We start from the raw sequence: 21711 nt of genomic DNA on the forward strand, positions 1-21711 counted from the left end.
CGGCTCCTGCTGGACTGCAGGGTGGCTGGGACTGGGGGAGAGAGGAGGGCAGGTTGCACTGCAGTGTGCCAAGAGCGGGGCCTGTGTCAGCACGGGGCTAGGGGCAATTGCCCCGGTCACCCCGCCCTAAGGACGGCCCTGCCTGGAAGGTTGCTGATAGGAACTGGGTGGTATCTAGTTCAGTGAGCAAAATCCCCTAAGGTGTGAGGGTGCACACATTTCAGATAAGCCAGAAGGGGGCAGAGTAGAGCCAGGAGTTGACCAGAAGGAAACATGACAGCTGGCCAAAAAGGTCAAATGATGGTAAGAGGAGAGGAGAGCTGGTCTTGTGGTAATAAGCATTACTTGTCCCCTTAGCTAAGCAGGTTCTGCCCTTGTTGTATTTGAAAGGGAGACTACATGTGAGCACTGTAAGATATTCCCCTTAGGGGATGGAGCCACTCTGGGAAGAGCATCTAGGTTCCAAGTTCCCTCTCTGTCACCTCCAAGATAGGACTGAGAGAGATTACCTCCTGCAACCTTGAAGAAGCCACTGGCAGTCTGTGTAAACAATACTGAGCTAGATAGACCAATGGCCTGACTCAGTATATGGCAGCTTCCTGTGTTCCTAAGGGAAATAGCAAATGACATCACCAGATGAGGGACTCAGCTATGGGTGTCTATATACAAATTCCAGAAGCCTCCAAGTGAAGATGGGTGAACTGGAGTGCTTGGTTACTAATGGAAACATAGATCTAGTGGGTGTAACAGGAATCTGGTGGAATGGTGAGAACCAGTGAGACTTTGTTATTGCTGGAAATAAACTCACAGAAGGGACAGGGAGGGGAGGATTGGGGAGCACTGTATATTAAAGAAGGGATGGATTCCAACAAGCTTGAAAACCTAGATAGACCTCAGAATCATTATGGGTGGCAATACAAGGATCGAAAGAAAATGTGTTATTAGGGACGTGCTATCGCCCTCTGGACCAAAATGCTGAGAGTGACCTGTAGTTGGAGAAACAAATAAGAGAGGCATCAAAGAGAGAAAGGGCTATAATAATGGGTGTCTTCAACTACCCACACATAGACTGGGTAAATTTACATTCAGGCAATGAAAGAGAGGCTAAATTTCTAGACATGCTAAAATGACTGTGCCTTAGAACAGTTAGTTGCAGAGCCAACTAGAGAGATGGCAAGCTTGGACTTAGTCCTAAGTGGTGCCCGGGACCTAGTGTGAGATGTCAGAGTTGCAGAACCATTGGGGAGCAGTGACTATAGTGTGACCCAATTCAGCATATATCTGGGTGGAGAACTGAATATATGTGACTGTCAAGGAAGTTCAGCATAAATGAGTAGGACTTCAGAAGAGGAAACTTCTCAAAAATGAGGGGACTGGTAAGAAGGAAGTTGAAAGGGAATGTCAGGAGGGTCAAATCACTCCAGAACCACGATTTAAAACCACAGTACTAGAAGCTCAGTTGGAATGTATACCAAGAAGGAGGAACAGTACCACCAAGTTCAGGAGGATGCCAGTGTGGCTAACAAGAAGAGTCAGTGAAGCTATACAGGGGAAGAAGACTTTCTTCAGAAAATCAAAGTCCTTCCCCAATAATGAGAACAGGAAGGAATACAAACTCTGGCAAAAGAAAAGCAAGGACACAATAAGGGATGCAAAGAGAGAGTTTGAGGAGCATATAGCTAGAAATGTCAAGGGGAATAACAAAACCTTCTTTAAATACAGTTAGTTTAAGGTATTCATCAGTTGAAAGAATTAGAAATGTATACATAGGTATTATTTAAAAATGCCAAACTGAGAGACATTGCAAATGTGGCTTGTGCACAGTAATACTCAACTCGTCAACTCCTGGGAACTCTGCTTGTGGCCTACTCTAGAATAAGTGTGATTCCACAAAATCAATATATGTGGGTCTTTCTGTAGTGGGTTTCTTAAGTTAGGATGCATTTATCTATTAAAATATCTATCCACTCAGAAATGGAACAGGTGAGCGCATGTTTTCTTCCTTCTAAATATGCTGGGTTGTGATGTATGCATTCTGTCAATAGGGGCAAGCAGTACTAGATATCCATAAAATCTCTTCTTCATGTTTACACAAAAATGTATATATAGTCCAGAAAAGAAAGATTTTTCTGTATAAGATAAAAATAGCTTTTGAGGCAACAAAATGTGTGCCTATGATTGTCATCTCCCTGTCTTTCCAGAGTGCCCAGAAGGGATTTTAAAAATGATAACCCAGTAATACATTTTGATACAACTCAGTTCATTTATTCTCTTCTGAAAGCATTCTAATTACCAAACCGGAACCTTTAACATTTATAGACAATTGTGGTCTACCTTTCTGACTTAGTGATATTTCGGCAGCTGTTATTCTTGGAAGCATTTGTGGGTGGCGGTGAGTGATCTACCTCTAAGGAGTGACTCACCACAGTTTTACTATTTGCCAGCAGAAAGTCTATTTCTTCTTCAGATTACAGAACTACCAACAAAATAAAATCTTGCCAATGACTAAAAAAAAGGTGTATTTTTTTAAAATGAATAGTATAAGGCAGTGACACACAGCCTGTAAATGGGAATGGACACAACACAACATAACATAAAAAGACTCTTTCTGGATCAAAGGCCTTCTTGTTCAGCATCCTGTTTCTCTCAATGACCAATCAGATGCCTCTGGGAAATCTACAAGATGAAGGCAACACTCCTCTTTCACCATTACTCCCCAGCAATTGGTGTTCAGAGATATACTGCTTCTGAATCTAGAGATAGCATATAGCTATCATGACTAGTAGCTACTGAGATACTTGTCAATTAATTTGTTTAAAGCCTCTTTAAAACCATCTAAGCAAGCAGCCATCACATCTTGTGGTTGCTAATTCCACTTATTAATGATGCACTATGTTGTGCTTCCTCTTGTCCATTCTAAATCTCCTGACAGTTAGTTTTCAATACCTCATTGTAGGATTATGGAAAGGTGGTGGTGGTGGTGGGGACAGGATGCTGGACTAGATGGGCCTTGGGCCCGACCCAATAGGGCTGTTCTTATGTTCTTCAACTCCTCTCAATCCAGTTACTACTATGTATAATTTTATAAGCCTCAGTCATTCAATTGGGGCGGTGGGGAGGTGTCACACACACCCTGTCACTTTTTCTCTACATTAAAGAATTCCAAATGTGATAGCCTTTCCTCATATAGAATATGCTCCAGCTCCCAGACACAAAGGTAAGGCAACATGTTTGTGGAACTATCTTCCATAGCTTCTGTACCACTTCAATTTCTTCTGTTTCAGCTTTCCTCTTCATTTCTGGCACAGCTTTAAATATGTTAAATCAAAAGTGCAGAGGTCTAGGTTACCAGTGAAGCTGATAACATGTTACAAACTCTTTCCATTCTAGGTCACTGGTTTGAATCAACAGAAGCAAGGAACTACAAGTAGTTACTATCTGAGGGCAGCTCAGTGACCTCAGTAAAATGAGTTTATTGGCTCAGGCCAAAACAGCCAACTTCAATAAAGAAAGTGAGATTTGTCTGTGTATGGACTGTGAATCAGCCTTTCACCATATTGCCACTGTGCTTAGGCACTGCTACTGAGGTGGCTGTAAACAATGTATTACTTGTGTTATGCAGTGATTCCCAAACATTTTGCCAAGAAGCTCCACAGATACTCTGCTATTAATTATAAAATGATGAGGGCATTGAACACTCCTTTTGATCTCTGCACATTATCCAAAAATTCAATTCTTGATAAAAGTGCAACCCTTCTATAAATTGATGGTATCACTATTTGGATATACATCATTATAGTATAATATGATTCCTATCCTATACATGTTCAACTTCCAGCAAACATAACAGACAATAAAGGTAAAGTTGCCATCAAGTCGGTGTCAACTCCTGGTGACCACAGAGCTATGTGGTTTTCTTTGGTAGAATATAGGAGGGCTTTACCATTGCCATCTCCCGCGCAGTGTGAGATGATGCCTTTCAGCATCTTCCTATATTGCTACTGCCCAATATAGGTGTTTCCCATATTCTGGGAAACATACCAGCGGGGATTCGAACCAGTAACCTCTTGCTCCCTAGTCAAGTTACTTCCCCACCACACCATTAGGTGGCTTATAACAGACAATACTGAGGCTGAAAATACTCCAAGTAGGGGTGTGCAAACCAGTTCAACTGGCTTTAACTCAAATGGACCAGCCCTCCAAAAAGGGAGGCCAGTCTGAGCTTGAACCAAACTAAGGCCGGTTCAGATCGAACCAGTTTAGCCCAGTTTGACCAGTTCTAGTGCTTGGAAAGTAGAATCAAGCAAACGTTCACATTCCTCTCTCACACACATAACACTAGAACCAGGAGTCATCCCATGAAATTGATTGCCAAGAAATTTAGGTCCAGCAAATGGAAGTACTTTTTCACACAACACATAATCAACTTGTGGAATTCTCTGACACAAGATTTGGTGTTGGCTACTAGTTTGGATGGCTTTAAGAGGGGTTTGGATAACTTCATGAAGGAGAGGTTTATCAACAGCTACTAATCTGAGGGCTACAGGCCACCTCTAGCCTCAGAGGCAGGATGCCTCTGAATACCAGTTGCAGGAGAGAAGGCATGCTACCAACTCCTGCCTGTAGGCTTTCAGCAGCATCTGGTGGGCCACTGTTTGAAACAGGATGCTGGACTAGATGGGCCTTGGGTCTGATCCAGCAGAGTTGTTCTTATGTGCATATTTACAAGCACCAGGGGAACCCTATGGGGTTGGAAAGGGTGGGTGGCAGTAGGTAGAGGTTACCTCACGTGCTGTAGCAGCAGTGCGGCTCCTTGATGGTGGCAGTGGGCCAGCGGTGGCCCCATCCCCCCATCAGCTCAGGCCAGCAGGGACCTGGTTCAGGCCTCTGTGCAAACACAGAGGCCATTAGAGTGACCTCTGTGCTTTTAGAGAGGCCCTAACCAGGCCCCTGCCAGCCTGAGCTAATGTGGAGATAGAACTGGTGAGGTCTAGGGGAGCCAGTGGCGGGCCACCACCAGCCCTGAGGAACCGTGCCACCACTGTGGTGCATTAGGTAACCTCCCGCCCAACCCCCCACCTGCCCTTTTTCAACCCAATAGGGCCCCCCTGGTGCTTGTAAATGGGAACCCTTACTAGATTCCCCTTTGCAAGCACTAGAACCAGGTTTGAACCAGTTTGACTCAGTTCAACCCTGGTTCCAGGAACGAACTGAACCACTGGCTGGTTCATTAGAACTGGTACATGGACCAGGCAGTTCGGTTCAATTTTGATTCAAAATCGAATCGAATCCAGCAGTTCCGTGCACACCCCTAACTCCAAAGATGCAAAGTGCATTGATCTTCCTTTCATGTCCATACTGATCCTGGAAGAGTATTTTTCAATCTTATGTTAGGTAACACTTGTATGCAAAGGCCTTGATCATTCTTAATCGACACAATGGGATAAGTGATTGCTACTTCCATTTTTTCTCCAGTTGAAGAATTAAAGTTGAGATATAGTGACTTACCCAAGGTCACCCTTTCCTCTACCTGAATACCTTATTACTACATGGAATCACCAATATGTTTTAGCCTTTGGGACCCATTTCTGAGTCCTAAACCATGACTAGTCTTCTATTTATGTTTTCAGCACATGATTCACATATTGTTGGTAGTCTAGTGATCCACTTTAAAACTCCCAGTCTTTGGGTGGGTGCTGAGATTTCAGATGGGATATGTAGGCACTGTATTCTGTAAAGAGTACATGTGGCAGCTAAGTGGTGAAGCCCCCACATGTATGGTAACATGGAGGGTAAGACCAACTAGTTCATACGCAACCATCTTTAGAATCATCACATTCTAAGGTTCATACCTTAGAATCATCATGCACATCTATCAATCCTTTCTCCTCACTGTAAGTGTTACTTGGCCACATCACTCAGAATTTACTTGCTGCTGTGGGAATCAAATTCCCACTGTGGCACTTATGCTCCTTCATGACTTATAAGAGCTTGGAGAATGAAGATATATTGTACATATGACATGTTCTTCTCCCTATTGCTATGCTTGCCTTGTGATTGCCACTTGACCATAAATTGATGGCTGATGATCATACAACATATGATAAGGAACTATAACAGTAATGTGCAATATTAAAACATTGACTGACACAGAGCAAGATTGCACCACTGCAGTGAGAGAGAAGTCTAACTTCCCAAAGAGCTGTACCAGTGTAGTGGAGAAGTTGCGGTTTTTTATACCCTCTCTGTCACGCCCTCGATCTCCGACAGCGAGGAGGAAGGGGAAGCTGTCAACTTTCCAGGCGATGTAGGAGTGTCTGAGGGGCAGAGCCCGGCTGTCAGTGTTCATGAAACAGCTGTGGATAATGACTCTGAGCAGGCACAAAAACCTGAGGCAGCAGAAATCGTGAAAGACCAATCGGAAGAGGAGCTATGCAACCAACCCCCGCTGACTCCCCAACAGCGGCGTGTCACGAGACGCAGGGATCAATTGGAGACTATTAGGAGAAGCAAACGCCTCTTGCAGAGGGCTGATAAGCCTTAAATCCCTGTCAGCTGGGAGCTCTCGGCTTGCACTATAAATCACGTCACCAGTCTTCTACTCACTGCTGAAAAGCAACATTCGTCAAACTCTATGTCGACAGCGTGCAGCCAAGTCCGGTCAAGACGAACTTCCTAGCCGTATCCAGTTTCAGCAGCTCCGCTTTGTCTCGTGATCTTCCCTGGCAGTTGGCCAGACCTTGAAACTCTCCTTCCCCAGAAATCCATCTGTGTCACCTGAAAATATCCCCAAGGGTTGTGCAGCCCTCGGGGACATATTTTCAGGTGCAACAGAGGGCTTTCTGGAGAAGTGGAGGGTGTAAAAAATTGCTGCTTCCTTGTTGCACTGGTACAGTTTATTGGGAAGGGGTATTAAGGTGCTCTCTCATTGCACCAATGCATTCTTGCTTTGTATGTCAGCCTCTATCTATTCGAATGCATTTCCATATTGTTTTAGACCAAGCTTGCTCAGCCCCCTGCCCCCCGCCCAGCTCTGTTTGGACTACATCCCCAGCCACAGTAGCCAATAGCCAGGGATTATGGGAGTTGTAGGCCAACATCTGCAGCAGGGTCGAAGTTGAGCAGGCCTGTTTTAGACTGGTGAGGGTGTACATGTACAGTCAATGATATACAGACACCACCATGCTATTTAGCAGAGGATATATATACACTTATACTGTCTGGAATGTTAAGCAGCTGCAGCAGTAGAGTTACAATGTGTTTATTGGAGTTTCATCTTTGCTGGCTTTCAGAGGGGTTTAGATAACTTCATGGAGAAGAGGTCTATCAACGGCTACTAATCAGAGGGCTATAGGCCACCTCAAGCCTCAAAGGCAGGGTGCCTCTGAGTACCAGTTGCAGGGGAGTAACAGCAGGAAAGAGGGCATGCCCTCAACTTCTGCCTGTGGCTTCCAGCAGCATCTGGTGGGCCACTGTGTGAAACAGGATGCTGGACTACATGGGTCTTGGGCCTGGTCCAGCAGGGCTGTTCTTATGTTCTTAGGTGTGGAAGATACTGATGGGCACCTTTTGCAGAATAATTTATGGCTAGAAACTTGCTTCTTGCATGGCTGTCATAAGCCACACTTGGACTCAGCTGTGCTATATGGCTTGTGTGGTTTTTTTAAAAAAGAACAAACAAGTAGCAATCTGGTATTTCTTCCACTATATTATTAAGCCTTCCCATTTCTTATTAAACAAAAATGAACCCACAGACTGTAAGCTAAGATTTGCCTGGCAAACAGAAAAGGTCTCCATTTACAAAATGGCTACTAACAGCAAGCTGACTGAAAGGAACATTATGTACTTCAAAATTTGCCCAGACATGTTCCATATATTTATACAGGGTGACAAACACTCATCCTACATTATGACCTATTAGATTGATACACTGAGTGAAATGGATATGTTCTCTGCCTCAAAAGCAAAATACATGTGACTTGTCTTGTTCAAACCTTCCCACACACTTTAAAAAGGCATTTTACTAGATCTAAGGAGTGCCTCGTGGCTCTAAGCAGCTGTCTTGATCTGCTCCTACATTGTCCGTGGGCTGGCTATAGCTAGCAGCCATATGGCTTGCATTATGTCTCCATAGCCAGGCTTCTTTCTTGAAGTCTAGCACTGTAGATGGATGCTTTTAAATTAAGCAACAGTTTGCAAACACTTTGTCAGGTGTTAGGGCATAAGTATTTGGGGCTCAAGCCTAGCAACAGTCATAGATTTTCCAGTTTACAGGAGTTCTAAGAAATGTAACAGGAGAAATGGGGCTCTGGGCACTTTTGTGCATGGACATGCTAGTCCAGAATCCATATAAGTGAAGCACCTATTTTAAGCAACATGCTTAAAGTAATATCTATCTATTTATTAAAAAAAAATTATACTGCTTCTCTAAAAATACATTTCTGTGAAGCAGTTAATAATAAAACATACAAGAAAAAAATCCAATCATAAAAGAAAGCTAAAGAAACTATAAGCGAAACATCAACAGAATAACATATTATAAAAACGTTTAATTTTTGTTCTTAGTTAAAAATGTCAATGAAAAGCCAGATAAAATGGATAATAGGAGTTCAAGGCCTGTTTGAAACTTATACGTGTGGAGGTCTGATGAATTTGCTTGCATAGGGAATTCTGTAATTGTGGCACCACCATAGATAAGACCCTTTCCATGGTCTCTACAAATAGGACCTGTGACTACAATGGACCAGAATGCGGAGCCTGAGATGGACATCTTAAATCCAAGCAGATACATGTGACAAAGATGTATGTAACTTGGACCTAGACCGCAGCATCTTTTAAAGACCAGTTCATAAACTCACTTCCTGGGGACATAGGATAGAAGAGTGGGCAGGGCAGGCATGTATACAGCTCTCCCTGTGCATATGAAATTAGTTTCATGTGGCCAGTATTTGCATATTTCTAAATCAACACAATCACACAACACAACACAATGTAACTATGGGAGAAGTTACATTGTTACCTGTGACTTAGCCAGAGTTACTCCATTTTGATTGTAGCTGAAAGGAACAGGAGCCTCCTCCATTTTGTGTTCCTGCCTGCATGTCATTTGGAAAGAATTTGCTTAGATTGCTTTGGTTCTCATCCTCTCTGCCTTGCTAACCTTGTACTTGTAACATATTGAGGCGGGTCTCACGATAGGTGAGACTCGCCATAATGCAGGGAGAGCAGGCTTAGCCCGCTCTCCCCGCAGACAATCCCTGTTGCAGCCCTGGGTGGCCAGAGCGGCCGCCCACACGACTGCCGGCTCCATCATGGAGCTGACGGGGGCTGTGGGGAACGGGGTCTGCACGGCCCCCGGAAGTTCCAGCATGTTCTGCGCGAGCATGCTGGAGAGACTCCCGAGCCGGGAGGCTGCTTTTTAGCCTCCCAGTCGGGGGTCTCCTCGAGAGTTGCCGCGGTGCAGAGCTGTGTCGCAGCAACACACGATCTGAATGCCCAGGTTAGCAGAGCACTCACTCCGCTAACCTGGGCTAGGGGGAGGGCTCCGTAAGCGCGTTACCTGCTTGTAAACCACCGGGGTCGCCTACGAGTCCGGTGGTTTACACAACCAGCAAAAATCGGGCTAGGCTCTCCTAGCCTGATTTTTGCTGGTCATGAGAATAGCCTCATTATCTACTCACTATGCCTTCTTTGTTCTGGCTTACTGGTCAGGAGAGGGAATGATGCTGATAATGTAACTGTCTGTTAGAGGCTGTGTAGTGAAACCTTAACAATGGCAATGGTGTATTCTAGTGGCCTAATAAGGTATTGTACTACTGGACTACCTAGCTAGTGTGTTGTGAATGATGACCTGCTTGAAATGTATCAATCATTGTAAAAAGGTACAGGGCAGTCATGCTTTAGGCTGCTACCCTGCTGTGAAGCTATTCCATAGGGTTGTAGTTTTGCTCTGCAGAGTAAATAAAGTTTTGAACTATATCTCCTGTTCTGGTGAGTTATTGGCTGTTCACACCAGGAAAAAGAACTCATTTATTGGAGTTAACATAAATTAGATGTGTGTACCTATATGTGGCTGTATACATGTACTGTATACATGTATACATGTACTGTTCATATCATACATAATCTCACACATGTAGCTGGCCCACCCATGAGGATGACTGAGGTGGTCACTTCAGATGGCAGACTGGTGGGGAGTGCCCTATGTCTGCCCTGTATCCATCAGCCTTAGGCCACCCTCCTCCCAGCTACCCTTTTACCTAGAGACACTCTGTTTGAGCACCACCACCACCAATGCTAACCCAGACTTTCTCCTCCTCCTCCTCCTCCTCCTTCTCAGAGGCATCTGGTGGGCAACAGGGTGCTGGACTACATAGGCCTTGAGCCTGATCCAGCAGGGCTGTTCTTGTGTTCTTATATTCACATGAGGATGTGCACTCCTCTTTCTCAATTGTGTATATAGAATTCCTACCAGGTGTGTCTGTTAACCAGTCTAAGAATGTATTTGGGCATTACAATTCATAGGTGCTTGATATAGTTTCTGAAGCCACTCATTGTATGGAAGGTGAATGAAAGCTGAGCTTGATAACTCAGGCAGAGAACTGTTCATCCATCCCTCACAGAACACAACACACATTCATAAGTAATTGGTAAATGTGCATCATGTTTTTAGGCCACTAGAACAAGATTATAATGGATATTAAGGAAGTAGTTTATTGGAAGAAAAACCTCACAGTTAAGAGAGTATATTAGTCAAAGATTATTATTCTGCAGAGAATAACAACTTATTATTTCCCACTAATACTCTCTGATATCACCACAAATTTGATGACATTCCATCAGGGAAGTTTCTGTCTGAAGATGCTGCTGCTTGTGAGGTCATGCTGTTATCTCATTTCATTTTGAGGAAAAACATGTCTAGACTAGCAACTGTCTCCTATGTTAATGTTCTGAGGCGATAGCAACTGGCAATCGTTTCTTCAAATAAATTCATGATAGGTTGGAAGTATGATGTAACAACTAATGGAGCTGGTGTAGCCAATATGCAGTAGCATTTGAGGTGATAAAATTTGTTGTTTGACATACCACTGACATTAATATATACTTAACAAGTTCCACAGGTTAGAGTGAGTCTGGATAGATGGATGGATTTTGTGTTGAAAGGACATTCCTGCTTCTCAGGGGAAGTTGGTCATGAAGGCTTTTTAGATTCCAAATTGCATGATGGAGCCATGGAACTTTTCAAGAAAACATTGAACATGCAGCTGTCTGAAGGAATGGCCAGCAGGCCCATCAGAACTAAGCATGCTTTATGAGTGCAATCACGCCCACCTCCACATGTTCACTAAACACACAAGGGGCAGATCTGAAAAGGGCTACAGATGCAGGAATTACCCAACCTGCTCCACACGCCCTCTTCTAAAGTATGAGTGATTGCATTTTGAGGGGGTGATTTTTGCCACTCTCCCCCTTCCCCAGGAGTGCTCTGTGCAGCATGCAATTATCTCTCTGAGGGCTGCTCAGAGACATAACTGTATGTTGCCTAGAGCACTTCTGGGGGAAGGAGAGATCGGCAAAAATCACCTCCTCTGACATGTGAGCATCCGTACATTAGAAGTAGGAGTGGAGTCACTGTGGCTCTGTATCTTTTGGCTGCCCACCTGCAGTGCTAGTGAGTCTGTTGACTGCTGTACATAGTTCCACTCTTATATGCAATGTAGACTCACAGAAAGGTAGACATTCAGAAAGCTAGATTAAAAATCAAATAATAAGGGTATTTGCACAACCTGCGTGTGGACAGGCAGGCAAGCGGGGGAGAAGGCAGGGTCCAACTCACCTTCCCTCCAGATGACAGTGTGCCTCCTCTTTGGGTGCATGGTAGCCCGAAGCAGTGTGGATCTCCAAAGGCTGGGATGCTGCATCTCAGGCTCCAGATATCCCACAATGCTCTGTGTGATGAGTATAATCCGTTGGGAAATTCCCCCATGAGATGGGCACGTTAGGAGCTTGTGTGCGCTCTGGCTGCAAGCAGCCTGAGCTTGCACATGATGCCAGCACCCAGGTTAAGGGTGCGCTCACACCCTTAACCTTGGCTAAAGGCTCAGCTTAGAAGTTGGGTTTGGCTGGGCGAGAGTGCTGGGATCCACATGGAGGCTGCCCTAGCCTGGGCTCAGCTACTCGTGAGAACAGCCTTAAAGTTTACAGAAAAAAATATCAAGGTAAATCAATTTATGGATGCAATTCCATGGTGGATCTCATTCATGAAGGTTTTATGTGGCAGTCTTGCAAAACATATTGTATGAAAACCAAAGACACATATGATCATAGGAGTCAGAAGAATCACGAGAAACAATAAAACATGTTTAAATAGACAATTTCTAGACGCTCATACACTCAAATGCAACTTCTGTGTTAATCTTGGAAAATTGGCCCACTGTACATTTTTCCATACACAGTTTTTAGGTGTCTCCTTCATTTCCTTCATCAGTTAAGGGTGAAGCAGAGATGTTTTAAAGAGAACATTCAGAAACTGCATCTCAGTACATGTATTTAATGCCTTCTGCTTCGGTTGTCAATCAGACTATCCTAGTATAAATGGAATATACCGTCCTATATTGCAGGACTATAATGAGTTGGATTTACCCCTGCTAACTTGGCAAAGAGGCATCTTTTAATATGATGATTCTCTTTATTTAGCAGGGGGAGAGTAACAGGCCCTATCCACCCACAGCACAGTACCTCCAGTGACTGTTGCTGGTGTCTATCTTATGTTTCTTTTTAGAATGTGAGCCCTTTGGGGACAGGGATCCATCTTATTTATTTGTTATTCCTCTGTGTAAACCACCCTGAGCCATTTTTGGAAGGGTGGTATAGAAATCAATCAATCAATCAATCAATCAATCAATCAAATCAATCAATCAATCAATCAATCAATCAATCAAAGAAACCTGCTATGTAATGTAGGAGTAGATAGGAAAGTTCCTTTCCCCCACCACACACCAAATTAAATATCTGTAATGAAGAAAGGTATCATAATGAAGGAAAATTAATTGGAGTCTGCAGCAGAGTGTGACAAACTGTCCAACACACATTCATAGTGTCTCCTGTGCTTTTATAAGTTAAACCTAGGGAGTCTGTAATTTATTGCCATTTATCAATGATGTAATTAAAGAGAGTATTAATGTTTGGTGGGAAAGAGAAGGTGCAATTTAGCAACAAAAACACATACTGAAAATGACAGTATTGCCTTTTGGAACCTCAATAACCAATACAGCTCAAGCTGCAGTTTATCCAAAATATGGAAGAATATCCCTATAAGAATTGTATTTAATCATTCTTAAAAATTTTCACTCTATTCTGGAAGCTATCTGTTATAGACCTGTAAGTAACCTTCATGAATGAATGCTTCCTTTTATGGAAAAAAAGCCAAGAAAACCACAACACTGAAAGCTTGCACTTCAAGAGTAAGGGTTCTAGCCAAGCCTTCTGCCTGATATGCTGGTTGTCTATGTAAAGGGAGGGTTTAAAAAAAAGAAAATTGAGATCATGTGAGCCTCCGCTGGAAGTCTGACTCTGAAGTGACATAGCCCACGTACAAGTTTACACTTACGTGAGAAGTATGTCTACCAGTGTTCCCTCTAACAGGGATTCCCAGATGTTGTTCACTACAATTCCCAGCATCCCAAGTTGCAACGTCCTTTGGCTGGGGATTCTGGGAGTTGTAGTAAACAGCATCTGGGAGTTCCTGTCAGAGGGAACACGGACAACTACTAAGAATCTGAAAAGACAAATCTGATAGAATCCATATTCTAGTGTAGCTAAATGTGTAGTGTAACAACTGAAATTATTGCATATTATTGCCTGTTTACGCTACCAGCACCTCTCTTTCCTCTTTTGTCTCCCCTGTGGTGAATGTCACATTGTAGGGACATGCAAATCAATTTGTGGCCAAATCTATTCAACTCAAATCTGGTAGATTTGAGTGATTCAGCCACAAAACTAATCGCCCTGGGGTCCAGTGGCCAGATTCAAGCTTGAATTGATTCAACTACTGGAGTCACCATTTTGAGGCTGTGAGTCTTGGTCTCCATTTTGTTTCCCTGCAAAATATCTTGAAAATCCTGCCCTCCGAGCTTCTGGTTGGTCATTTACAAGTATGATGTGATTGGCTGGCAAACCCCTTTGTTCTTGGTTGGCTTGTTGTCATTCAAATCTTGTTTTTGCCGGGGGGAAGTGTGCCAGCATTGGCTAGGGGGGAGGGACAAGGGAGGCAGATGGAGGGAATTTCGAATGTACTTCAGGAGGACACAGTCAGCCATTCTGCCACATGGGAGAAGAGAGAAGACTCAGAGAGAAGCGCTGTTGCTTGAGCCCCTGCCTTCATTTGGATTCTGCTGCTTGCTCCTCCTTGCTGCTACTGGGATGAAGAAGATTGAAGAAAGAAGATTTTCATTCAAGATCCCCCCCCCCCATTCCTGTTTTTCACCCCGTTTCCTGCTGAAAAATCATTGCTGCCTGCTTGGTCTGTGGAGAGAGGAAACCCTGTGGCCACTGGCCCTAGGCCAGACCATATATGCCCCCTTTTGCCCCTGGGTGGCAATAGTAAATGAGAGTGTGAAAAAGTGAAAGTGGGGTCATGAGAGTTCTTTAATTGAAAAAAATCTCATTTGCTATCATTGAATGAGAATTCACACCTCAGAAGTTTTTCTGAAGGGATGTTATTCCCTTATTTTCTGAGGTGTGAATTCTCATTCAATGATAGCAAATGAGATTTTTTTTCAATTAAAGAACTCTCATGACCCCACTTTCACTTTTTCACACTCTCATTTACTATGAATATCAATCTAGCAAACTGCACCTTATGAAGAAAAACCTCAGAAATTCACCAAAATCCAGCCCTCTGCCCAATCACTCTGAAATTGGGGATGGGTGGTAGCCTCCACCCATTAGACACTATCTACCAGCCCACCCTGCTCTTTTGGGGCAGATCCACTTTCTGCCCCCAATCTGCCCCAAAGACACCAAAACTTCAAAAATTCCCAAAAAATCAGCCCTCTGCCCAATCCCCCTGAAATTGGGGTGGTAGCCTGCACCCATTAGGCACTACCACCCCACCCCACTCTTTTTGCCCAGATCCCATTCTATGCCCTCGAAATGCCCCAAAGTCACTAAAACTTCAAAAAAATCCCCCAAAATCGGTCATGAGCCGAATCACCCAAATTTTTCGGCCCCGAAATTCGGGTGATTCCGCTCAGCCCTGAAAAATATCGGGGGACATCGAGGGTGATTCGGTTCGGCCCCGAATCACCCGAAATTGCTCATTTTGGGCACAGATCGATCTGTGCCCAAAATTTTTTGCACATCCCTAGTGAGTACCCCATTTATTTATTTTCTCACACACACACACACACACACACACACACACACACACACACACACACACCAAACACAGAGACACAAATTAAAGTATTGTATTGTGTATATTCTGTATTGCATTTTTTCTGATTGGGTTAGGGAGGTTTAACTTGGTGGGTTTTTTAAGGTTTCATTTTTTAAAAAGTTTATTTAGCTTTTTAAAAAAACATTTAATTTTAAGCAGGGGTTCTGTGGGAGGGATACTCATTAGGTGGTTTTAGGAGAGGGAAGAGTTAGCATTAGTTGGTTTCTTTTGTCCCCCCCCCCCATTAAGAATTAATTTTAAAAACTTCAAATTCCTGCAGCTCTGTGTGTGTGTGTGTGTGTGTGTGTGTGTGCGTGTGTGTCCACCAGTACAGCCTACATGCACTGTGCATGTGGGACACACTCTGCTGAACCCCCGCTACACCCAACCACTAGCCAGCCATGCCCCTTGCTGTTTTGTGTCCCCCACCAAAAAAATCTAAAAACGTTTAATTCCATTTGCTGCAAGCTTTGTGTGTATGTGTGCCCATCACAGCCCATTGGCACTGGGTGTGTGGGATGTGCTCTGCTCCCCCCACACACAGTTTGGACGACCCTGGCACTACCCACAGGGAGTAATGGGGCTGCTTCAAATCCCCATTATTGCCTATGGAAGAAAAAAATAAAACCACTCCAAATTCAAAAATTCCTTAAAAACTAGCTGACCCCGCGCAGAGCATCTGTGCAGTTGTGCTCTGAGCTTGTGGCATCCCCCCACAGCCCTCTTGCTTGCTCACTCTCCCCCCGCAGCTCGCTCGCTCTCCCCCCCACAGCTCACTCGATCGCTCTCCCCCCCGCAGCTCGCTCGCTCTCCCCCCCACAGCTCGCTTGCTCTCCCCCCGCAGCTCACTCACTGCTCTCCCCTCCACAGCTCTCCCCATTGGGCGGGCCAGGGCCAGGCCATTCCGCCGCTGCCTTCCACCACCACCTCCCGGCTGGTAGGGCTTTGCCCGACGTCTGCCCACCTCCTCGCTGCTGCCATTATTTCTCCCTGCCACCGCCTCCTCTTCCTGGCTGGCGGGGCTTCACCCACCTTCCACTCACCTCTTCTGGCCGGAGGTGCTTTGCCTGCCAGCCCTCCACCTCTGCATCCTGACTGCCACCATTATTTCTCTCTGCTTCAATGCTGGAACTCTTGCACACTCTGGAGCATCTGTGCTTTAGTACTTGATTGCTCCCCTCACCTCAGAGATCTCCCCACCCTCACCTGAGCTGCACTCCTGCTCCTCCTCCATCCCATTGCTTCCATCCCCCTGACCCTTCTTGGTCGTGGCTACAGCATTGCTGCCGCCTATTGGCCAAGCTGCAGCCCCATATCCCCAGAGACCTCCTCACCCTCACCTGAGCCCTGCTCCCCCCCCCCCCCGCCAGGAGCAGCAGCAGTGGTTGACCAGGCTGTTCCTCTCTGCTGCCACCACCATGGCTGCTCGTTCCCCTCAGGCCACTGACAGGCCTGGGCCCATCCCTTGCCTGCCTGTCTCCCTCTGACAATGGCCTCAGTAGCCCCAAACAGCAGCAGTGGTTGACTGGGCCGTTCCTTGCTGCTAGTGCTGCCATGGCTGCTCATTTCCCTCAGGCTGCTGACAGGCTCAGGCCCGTCTCTTGCCCTTCCTTCTGTCTCTCTTTCCCCTCCCTTCTTTTTCTCTTTCTCTCTCCTCCACTCGCTCTTCCCCACTCTTTCTTCCCCCTCCCTTCATGTTTTTTCTCTCCCTCCCTCCCTGAGTTAACAGATCTTGTTCATCTTGTTTCCTCATTTAATTCACACAATGGCATTCTCTTTCTCCTGAAGGGGCTCCTTCCTCCCTCACAACCTGTCTTTTTGCAGACCCCTGCCTGCTATCCTTAGATAGATAGATAGATAGATAGATAGATGTCTCTCCTCTACAATCAAGAACATCTTCTGACCAGTAACAGTTGCATTCCAACTGACCTTAACCATCACAGTCCTCCTCCTTATCTGCATAGGGAATCCCCACTGCCCAATCACCACAGTGCCACAGGCTCCTCCTTCCTATCTGTATATGGAATCCCCACTGCCCAATCACCATGGTGCTTCTGCTCTCACAGGGTCCTTCTCCCTATCTGCATATGGAATCTCCACTGTCCAATCAGGTGCTTCTGCTTGCAAACTCTGTCAGCCAATCACCTCCTTTCTACCACATCCCCACGCATGGCCCGTCTTGCAGAATTAATAATATAGATAATCCCTTTGCCCAATTTCTTTTGTGTTTTGGTGATAGTTGCCATCCATTGGGCACTACCACCCTCCCTACTCTGGTGCCCTCTGGCCCTTTAATTTTCCCCAAATTGATTCAAGTTCAAATCAAATCCAAATCAATTTGAATCAAATGTGGGCTGATTCGAGGGGGTCAGATTCAAGGTAGAATTGAATCTGGCAGATTCGATTTAACATCAAAGAAAATAAAAAATCAATTTGTACACATCCCCATCAGACAGTCAAGTCCTTGGAGCAGAAACCTACCCCCTCATACTCTTTATGTATTTATAGCCCTAAACAATGGTAGATGGAATTACAGAAAATGGTTTTGGTTTTGTATGTCACCTTTCTCCTTCTCCACCTAGGTTAGTCTCCTTTCCCTCCCTCCATCCCTCCTTTATTTCTCCTTTTTTATTTGTGCCTAGAGAAGTCGCTGCCTCTTCTGTACATGTTTTTCTGGCCTTCCATCTCTCCATTCTTCTTTCTTTCCTTCCAACCCTTCCTTCCCAGCATTCTCTTGGGCTGTTGGTTACAGTTGTTCACTGTATGTGTTACGAGTTTAATAATATTATTATTTTTTCAATTTGGGCAGCTATATTTTTAACTGTGGTTTGAAGTGTTAGCAATGCAGTTTCTTAGATGGACAGCAGATGTCACTGGTCAACATGAGCATTGTGAAAATTAAAACGAGGGGCAATGTGAAACAGAATAGACATGCCTGCTTGCCTTTCCAGAGATCTGGCCCCCAACTGAAAACAGCAGAACTTATTTTAAGGGTAACTAAAGAAAATTAAGCTTCTTTTATGTATAGGTCTTTTATGTTTAGGTTCTTTTATGTCAGGTCTGAATTTTTAAACTCTTAGATGTCTTGGAACATGAAGGGAAGGGGAAGTATGGATTCTGGAGCATGAACAACCAACCCACAGCACACTTGGAAATTATATGTTAGATAATAACAGCAACAATAACAGTAATGCTCTGGATGAATCAATCTTGTGTTTAATTCTGCTTTTATTTGTTTTGTTGCCACAGTAATATTAATTTGTAGTAAGAGTTAGTTATATCATAGTTGTGTCACTTTTGAAACACTTAAAATGATGCTTGTGAAATATTTTGAAGGATGCTGTCTCTCTTAACTATATACAATTTTTGTAACAGCGATTAAAAACAAGTTCGTTCTCAAATGTGTGGGCTGTGCTAAAGGTTTATTCAGCCGCAACTGAACATGAATTAGTGACATACTTTCTAAAGCAGGAGTTCTCAACCTTGGGTTCCTATATGTTATTGGACTACAACTCCCACCATCCCCTTTCAAAGGCCATTGTGGCTAGGGATAATGGGAGTTGTAGTCCAACAACATCTGGTGAACCAAGGTTGAGAATTCCTGCTCTAAAGGGTTGCCAGTGTGCTATACTTGCAGAGAGGTGGAGTGGCAAGCCCAGGTTGGGACACACCTTTGTACATTATGTCTGAGTGACAAATACTTTCATCACAATCCAGGTTGGGTTTTTTTTTACCTTTTCCCTTCTGCTGAGAACCATCAAGGTCCTTTCTATGGTTAGCTTACATGAGCTTTAAAACTGGAATGCTTTAAAATCTCTAGCATCATATAACAAAGCCAGCCGTGCTGCCCAGTTGGCACAACAGCCCCATGTATATTCATCACTTGATGACTACAATGTCAAGGAATGACTTGTGTTGAGAGGAAGAACCATGCAGATCAAATACCAAAGAATAAAGTTTCAGGGCCAGCACTAGGTTTGAGGGTACCCTTAAACAAAGAGTGCCCACTGCAGGTCCCCCTCCCTCCTGCACTGCTTCCTCCCAGCCACCCCATATGCAAAGGGAATGTTTACCGATGGGAGGGGTGCCTGGAGGAGGCAGTGGCGGTTTATCAGGGGGGAAATTCCCATTTGCCGGCAGGAGGAGGTGGTGACATGGTGACAGTCTTGGCCAGGAGAGTTTCTGTGCTTCCATACAATTGTGGGCTGTGGGCACACCAGGTTATGGCAGTGGGTCCTCTGAGGCCCCAGGGCACAGCAACTGCCCAAAGGTGTCAACCACTGGTGCCAGTCATGGGGGGCCCCATGTTATCTTAAACACACTACTTTAAATAGAGTAGATGCACTTCATTCAGTTAGGAACATATAGGAACACAGAAAGAGAAGAGCTGGTCTTGTGGTAGCAAGCATAATTTGTCCCCTTAGCTAAGCAGGGTCTACCCTGGTTGCATATGAATGGGAGATTTGATGGGTGAGCACTGTAAGATATTCCCCTCAGAGGATGGAGCTGCTCTGGGAAGAGCAGAAGGTTCCAGGTTCCCTCCCTGGCATCTCCAAGATAGGGCTGAGAGAGATTCCTGCCTGCTGCCTTGGAGAAGCTGCTGCCAGTCTGGGTAGACAATACTGAGCTAGATGGACCTTTGATCTGACTCAGTATATGGCACCTATCTATGTTCCTATGAAGCTGCCATATACTAAGTCAAACCATTGTTCCATCTAGCTCAGTATTGTCTACGCAGACTGGCAGTGGCTTCTCCAACCTCCGGAGATTTACAAAATATTAAATTTTCATTCTTATGTTGGATTTATAACTGCTCTGTCCAGACATATTACTATGGTAAGAGTAAAGTATTTGCATGCATATATATATATAAATATATATATATATGTTGTAAGTAATTAAGATCCAGTTCACACGTTATTCGATTAATGAGGCATCACATTATTGAAGCCTTTGTATGCCTGTTGAGAAATACAAGTAAATATTGACTTTATGCCCATAACCAAAACCTTGGGTTGTGTCTGTGTAAAATATATATATCTTCTGTCAAGTAAGCCTCAGACTGCTTTACACTATATGCTTATGGGCTATAATACTGTAGCTATAATATGCTATTTAGCTGTAATAAACCTTATTAGGAGCCAGTTTAAAGCATTTTAAAGGGTGCAAATGGTAAATGAAAGGCACAAAAAAACTCAGGGAAATCAAAGGGTGTGGTTCTGTAAGAGCAATTGGTGAAGAGTGGGGGGATTAAGATGTTTTCAAAAGTGTAAAAAGGCTTTTAAAATGCAAATTGTCTTTTTTCAAATTGTCCTTAGGTCTTGTGCATTTCCTGGCTATGCACCCTGTAGCGTTAGAATGCTTGCAAGGTTAGAAGTCTCACTTCGGAGAAATCTGTTATAAATGTATAACTAGACAAAAAGTATATGTGCAAAAGGAAATCTAACCTATAATTTAGTTACTCAATAAGTAAGAACCAGATCCAACCTCTGAAGGTTTACAAAGTATTAAACTTTTGTGCTCATGTTGGATTTGTAACATTGTAATATGTCCAGACATATTATTATGGTAAGATTAAAGCATTTGCATATATATTTGTTATTTTTGAAAGATAATTAGATATCTTCTGTTCAATATGATTTATATTACTGTGAGCTAAATTTCAGAATGTCGTCATTTCCAGACAGTGCATATTTAAGACTAATAACTGTGAATTTTACTTTTATTTCTTGCTTAGTAGATTAACTTTCTCTCACAATTATAGCAAGGAATAACACAGAAGGCATGATCCAACCAAAGATATGCACTTGAAGTTCCACTGATTTTAATCAGAGAAGTTTACCATATGTTTAAATTGTTTCCATTGAAAACAAATGAAAGTTCAAAATGCCCAACTTTTAAGTTACTCAAACTCAGTGGGACTTTCTTTTGAGTAAAAAGGGGAATTAGGTGCCTTGATGTAGCATCTCTATATATAATTCTCTAAGGCGTACATGTGGCTAATCCCGTGTGTGACAGCTCTTGTGAGGAGAGTTCGCAAGCAGAAGCATCATGGTGATTTGACAGTGGGTATTCCATATGCAGATGAGGATCCTGTGGCACTGTGGTGATTGGGCCATGGGGATTCCCTATACAAATAGGGGTGAGGAGCCTGTGATGGTTAAGGTCAGTTGGAATGCAACTGTTACTGGTTGGAATATGTTCTTGATTGTAGAGGAGAGGAATCTTAATTAATTAATTAATTAATTAATTAAAAGTTGTAATATATTGCC

General features: G+C 43.9%; 1 long non-coding RNA gene across 1 annotated transcript in view; it reads left to right on the forward strand.

Annotated features, from left to right (window-relative positions):
* Positions 1-21711, forward strand: part of LOC128339546 (uncharacterized) — a 57451-nt gene that overhangs the window by 16823 nt on the left and 18917 nt on the right. The window lies entirely within an intron of this gene.

This window comes from Hemicordylus capensis, chromosome 1 (genome assembly GCF_027244095.1).
Source record: "Hemicordylus capensis ecotype Gifberg chromosome 1, rHemCap1.1.pri, whole genome shotgun sequence".
Taxonomy (NCBI): domain Eukaryota; kingdom Metazoa; phylum Chordata; class Lepidosauria; order Squamata; family Cordylidae; genus Hemicordylus; species Hemicordylus capensis.